Raw genomic sequence first — 7,314 nt, forward strand, 5'->3', positions numbered from 1 at the left:
TCGCCCGTCGCCTGGTCGGTTCGCGCGGTCCCTGCCTCTCCCTCCGCTCGCGCTCTGTCTCTGGCTCCCTCTCGCTCCGGTCCCATTTATGAAGCGCGGTCCCATCACGTGTTAATGAGCCTTTGTCCTGCCCTGGCAGCAGCGGCGGCACAGACACCGCCGAGGGAACTGTGCGGGGAGGGACGGGCGCGCGGCGCCCGTGGCTCCAAACTTTGCTGGCGCTGGGGATCCGCCGCGGCGCCGGCCCCGGGGCCAGAGGGGACGAGCCTCTCCGGGCCGCGTCACCTACTCCTCTTCCTCCTCCTCCTCCGCCGCCGCCGCCGCGGTCCCAAGGGCCCCCACCGCCATGACCTGGCTGTCCTCCCGGATACCCTCACACCCTGGCCGAGCCAAGAAGGGGCTCGTGCCTGCGCCGTCCCCGACCTCGGGCCATTAATCACACGCGCCCCGGCAGCGCGCAGCGCCAGCACCTTGCGCGGGGGTCACATCTGGGCCAGCGGGCTGAGCCTGAAGGGAAGGGGGACCTGGGGAGGGGGGGCCGAGGCGGCCGCGCACCGGGCCAGGGGATGCGGCCTCCAGCCACCCCCTGCCGCCCCGTTCCAGGCCGCCCCCGCGGCGGGCGGCCACGAACCGGGCCCGGGGGCAGGCAAAGGCTGGGGACCGCACCGCGCAGCCCCCGAGCCGTTTGCTACCTGGCGGCGGCCACGCGGCCACCTGTCCTCCGCCCTCGGGCACCGCCTGGCTTCGCGCCGGGCGCCGCCACCAGCCCCCGCCGTCCCCGCCCGGCGCGGACCACTAGGGCGCGCTCCAACCGCCGGGCCCCGGCTGCAAACAGTTGGGCTCCGTAGGCGGCTGGCTCTGCGCCTCCCTGCCCGGCGCGCCCCCTCCCCAGCCGCCCGGGGGACCCGCTCCTTGCACCTTCTAGCTGGAGGAGGACGCCCCCCTCCAGGGCCTGGAGGGGGGGCGCGCGGGGCTCGGGGGCAGCCGCCTCAGGCGCCTGGGGATCCTCGGTGCGCCCGGCGGCCGCGGCAGGAATTAGGGGACATGCTCGTTAATTGGTTCCACTATCAGCCGCCGTCTGCCTCCTGTGTGCACGGATCAAACCTTAATTGGTCTTTACATTTATCATGGTGAATTGCGAACCTACAAACAAGCCCCAGCCGTGGCTTCAGCAGAAAAGGCGCTCCCCCTCCCCCCGGGGCCCGGGCAGTGTTGCTGTGGCAGCGACCTTGGTTATTTAGACATCTTTATCTCTCTGGCGTTGGGTCGGGGGAGGACTTCATGGTTTCCACCTGATGGATGGAGCCATGTCACTCCTGCCCCAGGAGCCCCGACGAAAACCCTTGGTTCAGTTCCCAAGCTCTCCTCTCTGTGGCCACTTCGGGGTTCATCTTATGACACCCCGCTGGGCATCTGATAAATTCTGCCCCAGTCTTCATCCCGCACTCGCTCTGGTACCGACCTTCACTCTCCTCTTGCCCAAGCCCAGAGACCAACAGCAATCGTAACATATCTGGGCCCCATATTTGGACTACGTGGTGAGAATCCGGAAAAGCCAGCCTCGCAAGGAAGGGAGGAAAATTGGTGTGGAGGAAGCCCAGGGATGGTGGGTCCAGAGTCCTGGAGGAGAGAAGGCCGTTGAGGGCCTTTTGGAAAAATCAGGCCAAATCCTGGAAAGGCACAGAGCGCCAGTGAAGCCTCTGAAAATCCCCCTAGACTGCTTTAGGTTAGAAAAAATATTTTTCATTTCTCCATCAGAAAAATGGCCATTTGCGATAGAGTTCACAGCTGAAATGATCAATTTCTGCTAGGTAGGTAGATGGAATAAGTTATAAATAAAGATCTGATGGACCCATCAGTCGATGGAGGTTGGGTAGATGTGGGATTAAACCTGATGCCTCAGGCAGCCTCTGCTCCTGCCCAAGAAACCCGTCTTCAACCCACTGGCACTGCGGACACAGCTCCATCTAGAGATTTAAAAGGGGAGTGGGAGGCGCTTCAGCATCTGTTCCTATTTTTTCTTTCTTTTTAGGGGTCATGGTTGTTAATTTTACCTTCACCTCACACCCTTGGCAGGAGGAAATATTCGCCAAGTTTTGCCCCCCTTGTGACCTTACAGACTCTAATTTCCCAGGTGACCTGGTGACTTGACAAGAAATAACTTCAAAGTCTGCCACTTCCTGGTAGCATAGGTTCAGATGATCACTAGTATTCAAAAGAGAGGATCTAGGCCAATCTTCTTCTGGCTATGATGAGGTCGTCTTTCAGGTGACAGGAAAAGCTAGGGAGCTGGGCTCCTGAAGGGATTTTAGGCAACAGGATTTCACATGGGTGCTGCCATCTTTCCCTGCAGCCTGGCAATCTATGCTCTTGGGGTGGCCGAGGTTTTTAGCATCCCTCGGATATACAACACTGACACTTCCTGGGGGGCCCCTTATAGGGCATTCTCCCACTTACCAATCTACTCCTTGGTGCTGAACATCAAAAATCTAAGGGTGGGGGCTTCCCTGGTGGCCCAGTTGTTGAGAGTCCGCCTACCGATGCAGGGGACGCGGGTTCGTGCCCCGGTCCGGGAGGATCCCACATGCCGCGGAGCGGCTGGGCCCGTGAGCCATGGCCGCTGAGCCTGCGCGTCCGGAGCCTGTGCTCCGCAACGGGAGAGGCCACAACAGTGAGAGGCCCGCGTACCGCAAAAAAAAAAAAAAAAAAAAAAAAAATCTAAGGGTGGAAACCATTTACAACCTATGGAAGGAATTCTATGGAAATCTCATATCTCAACTCACCCACACCGACTTTTGCTTTCTCCTGAAGAGGAGCAATCTAATTACCTTAATTATCTCTAAGTCATCCTAAATCTCTTTTGATTGATGGCGGATCTCTTCACTGAATTCTATGAAATTCCAAGCAGAAACCTGGGATCCAAAATGACTTGAAGTCTATTTGTTGAGTGACTGGCTGAAGTGACCTGTGGACAGAGCCACTCATTAAGAATCTAATCAAGTAGTGACTCCAGCAGCTATAACTGTTTAGCCTGTTAGTCTGTTGTTGTTCAGTGTGAGGGGAAGGCTGGAGCCTGACAGCTGGTGAATTGTACTGACTTTCCATTTAGAGCTCAAGGGTAATGCTCAGTAATGGAGTCAAAATTTGACTTGTGTGACCTGGCATTTTATCGCCATGAGTGAATGCTTTGTTGAAACTGAGAGAGTTATTATGTTGCTTAGAAAATACCTTCCTTGTGGGCATGCTTGTAAGTCTTTAACATTTAAAGTCTGTCCTGGGCTCATCAAGGTGTTAGACTGTCAGTCAAAGAGTGGCTCTACTTTTCCCTTGGAGCTGGAAGATGGGCAGACAGCAGACAGCGCGAAAGCAAGATGCTCCTTGATGCCTCGGAGTTCGCTTTTGGCAAGGATCACGTTTATATGGGAGGAAGTGATTTAGTTTCCACATGTGGCTGGCCAGCCACTGTCCTCATGAGGGAGTCAGCAAGCATGACAGATGCAAGCTGTCAGCATCCTTTTGGGAACATTATGTTGAAGGCACATATATATTTAACCTAAGACATTGAATGGTCCTTGGTCATCACAGACCTAGGTTGAATTTGAACCCATGACCTTCTGGGGAAAGACACTGAGAGCCCCTTAGCGGGCTTCACTAGTCCCTGCATTGCTACATGTGAGGCTGTCTGGTTTTTTAGTTTTTTATCCTTTTAAAATTAGAACAGGGCTATGATGAGCCAATTTACTGCCGTTCTGTGTAATTTAGGTTATTCACTCAGTGCAACGTAGAGGATGAGAGCACAGTTCAGGCTGCATATTTCAACTTCAAAGAAAAATAGATCTCAATTAATTTCTGCCGAAGTATTGATCGTTATACTGGACATAGAACATTAGAGAAGCATGTCCTGCCTCCCTGAGACAGATGCTGATCCGAAAGGAGCCGTACTCCACAGTTTCTTTTTTTGCTTGTTTTGGTTTGTCGTACATCTCGCCCACTCCCTAAAGGAGTGATCTGTTGGGATTGATGAGTAATGGTTTCCTGGTTTGGGAAGTGGAAGCAAAAACATCACCCTCTCTTAGAGTTTGGGAGTTCTGTCTGAGTTTGGGCTTCATGTGGTTGGTCTTTTTTGTTTTTGTTTTAGGGTTGTTGTTTTTTTTTTTTTTTTTTTTTTTTTGTATTTTCAGTGTGATGCTCACACCACAGGATTGGAATGCTCGGTGATTAAAGACATTTTCAGAATGATGTTATGATGACAGGATTTGTTCTCATTCGGCGCGTTGCTTTAGAGTTCGACAGTTATTATTGGCTCTCCTTCGAAGCACTAACGCAGTGTGTTTTTCAGTGTCTCTGCATTGCGAGATGGGAATTTATTCTTCATTCCCGATGTAAAGGGTGAGTGTGAGTGAGCCTGTGGACTGGGCTGGGTATCTGTCATCCCAAGCTTGAGATCTGAAATGTGCACTCATGAGATGCTCAACCAGTGATGCAAGCAACCGAAAGACCCTCCCGCGCCACTTCTGTGTGTTTCTCAAAAACTACAAGCTCGTGATGGGGAGTGACATTCTTTTTCACTCCACCATCAGGAATTAAACTTTATGATATATGCTGTAGGTGGAGGAGCTGGTTGCCAGGGTAGGAAATGAAGGGGTGGGGAAGGAAGGCTGATGGGCTTCTTTGACCTTGGGGGACACTGCATTATGTTAGGCACAAAGAAAATCACTGCCGTGTCTCAGTGATCTTTCCATATAACTAAACACATGCTCGTTAGGGCTTTTATTTTCACCTTCTCACCTTCTTTCATTAAACCCCACTCTTGAACGTCCCAGCTGAGAAGCAGCAAGGAAGGCTGAGAAATGACAGGAAGGCATTTTTCCTTTGTTCATATGTTTTATTTTGTTTTTCATCACCAAGCAGAGGATCGGTAATGAGGAGATGGATGGATCATCCTTTCATTTCAAACCATATGAGGAGTATGTTCTAACAGATAATAAATAAGCATATAGTGCAAATAAGGGGAGTGAGAAAACAGGTTCCTAAAGCTTTTGTTCCCCCTTGATTAAACTCTTACAAAATAGTCATCAAAATTCTATGATTCAAAAGGTTGCAAACATTATAAGTCTAGATATTTCCTTTTGAAAAAAATAGGGCAAGCAGTAGTATTATCGTATCAAAATATGGCAAATAATAGAAAAATAGTGCTAAAAATGTGTACATCTTAAATAGTCACTTGACCTGCCTTCTGAGTAAACTCTCTTCTCAGTGTTCTTCATGGTTCTTTCAACTTCAGGTGGGAACTTAGAAGAAGAAACGGCTATCTATCTTGGGTTATGAGGATTCAAAGAAATAATAAACATAAAACTCCCAGGCTGGTGCCTGGAATGTAGGCTCTCAATAAATGACAGCTGTTTTCTTTCTCTCACTACTATTGTTATATTGTAGCTGCATCTGTATTCACTATCTGGAGAGGACCACAGTATGGCTGGAGGCTCCTTAATTCTCAAACCAGAGGGCGGGCAGCTGATTCGTAAACAAAGTGCTCACATTTTGAGGGTTTCTTGGGGCTCAGCTGAGACTTCTTTGCTGTTGCTCCCGTTCTAAACAGATGCCGCCGGCTATCTGCTTTATGCGGTGGTCTGGATGTACTGATACCCAGAGAAGTCCCCATTAGCCATTGCCTGCAGTTCACCCGCTTTTTCTTGAAATGCAGCTGCCAGTAAAAATGAGAATTGGCAAAAGCCAATGGGGTGTCTGTGGGCTCGTCGTCTTGTCTGTTGAATCCAAAACACGTTAAACAAACAGGTACAGCTCAGACTTTATGGTTTCAACAGCATTGAAGAATTGAAAGGATCCTATTGTCTTCTAATTTTAGTTTAAAGATTGAAAGGATCCTATTGCCTTCTAATTTTAGTTTAAAGATTTAGTTTAGTTTAAAGATTTAGTTTAAAGAATTGAAAGGATCCTACTGTCTTCTAATTTCAGGTGAGATCTGAGCCCAGAACATCTTGGGGATACAGATTTGAATTCAAAGGTATGGCACCAATGACCCAGACTATCACTTACCATTTCTAGACCTCACTTTTCTATTCTGTGAGATGGGAGTACCACTAATTTGCCTAAATTCTTTTACACTGTCATTGAGAATGGCTAACAAGACAATAAAGGTAGAAACACATTGGAAAAAGCTTTAAGAAAAATTCACTGAAAGATTTTATTACCATTAATAATTTATCTAATATAATGGTTCACTGATTTCTCAGTTGTATAAGATTACATAGAATATTTTAATTATTCTGCTCATGTCAAAAGAATATAATAAATAATGAATCTTAGAGCTGCGAAGGCATTGATTTTGTATCTAAGCCCCAGAGAAGAGGATGTAGTGTGCTAATAACCAAGTTGAAGACTCTTAGGCAAGAATACTGGACAGAGGTAATAGATAATTATGTACATTGAAAGGAATTTCAGTCCCTGGCATGATGGTATGTCTCTCTATGCTGGTAAATTGACTGATCCACCTGTGCTTATCGCCACTGCATGCTGCAAATTGTTGCCCACTGAGGGTCACTTTTTCCACTCAAGGGGATATACTTTCCTTATGCATAAAAATCTGGAAAATGTGCAATTTATTACTCCTTTAAAAATATAACTTTCCTCAAAACTGGTTGCTGAGTGTTAAGGCAGTATAACTAACATCCTCCCTAGAACAGGGATTGAGTAAAATAACAGTAACTTCATCTCCACGTAGTGTGTGGTTTTCAGGCATCAGAAGAACAGCTGTAAGGGTAGACATCTCATATGAGAAGTTAATCTAAAAGCTGTTAATAATTTGCCAGATATGATCCAATGTATCAACTCAGCAGTCTAGAAAAAGAAATCATGTGACAATTTTATATTGTCAAAGTTATTAAAGAATATAAAAGGGTAAAATGAACCATCAGTAAATGGCATTTTCAAAAAAGCTTCAGTTCTCAAGTTTTCTATCATGATCTGTTATGAGGAGAATCCCAGTGTCAAGGCCATGCCTCCACTGTTCTGTCACCTTCTAGAGGAAAGCTTTCGTTTCCCCTTTCACTAGTTCTTTCGTCCTTTAATAGACCTTTTTTTTTTTAATAAGGAGCCTGTTGGGTGGGTAGGTGGGGGAGATAAGAAAGGAAAAAGAAACAGGAAAAAAGAAACAGGAGGAAAGTAGAAAATAAGAAAGATTTCTCGACAATATCAACCCCTCTTAGAGTCCCTCAAACACTGAAAATGAGAAATTTGCGATGGTCTGTGAAATTTGTGATCTGACACTTTACCTATATGAAGCTGAAGTGGTAA

This window comes from Mesoplodon bidens, assembly GCF_964165515.1.
Source record: "Mesoplodon bidens genome assembly, chromosome: 12".
In the NCBI taxonomy this organism is placed as follows: Eukaryota; Metazoa; Chordata; class Mammalia; order Artiodactyla; family Ziphiidae; genus Mesoplodon; species Mesoplodon bidens.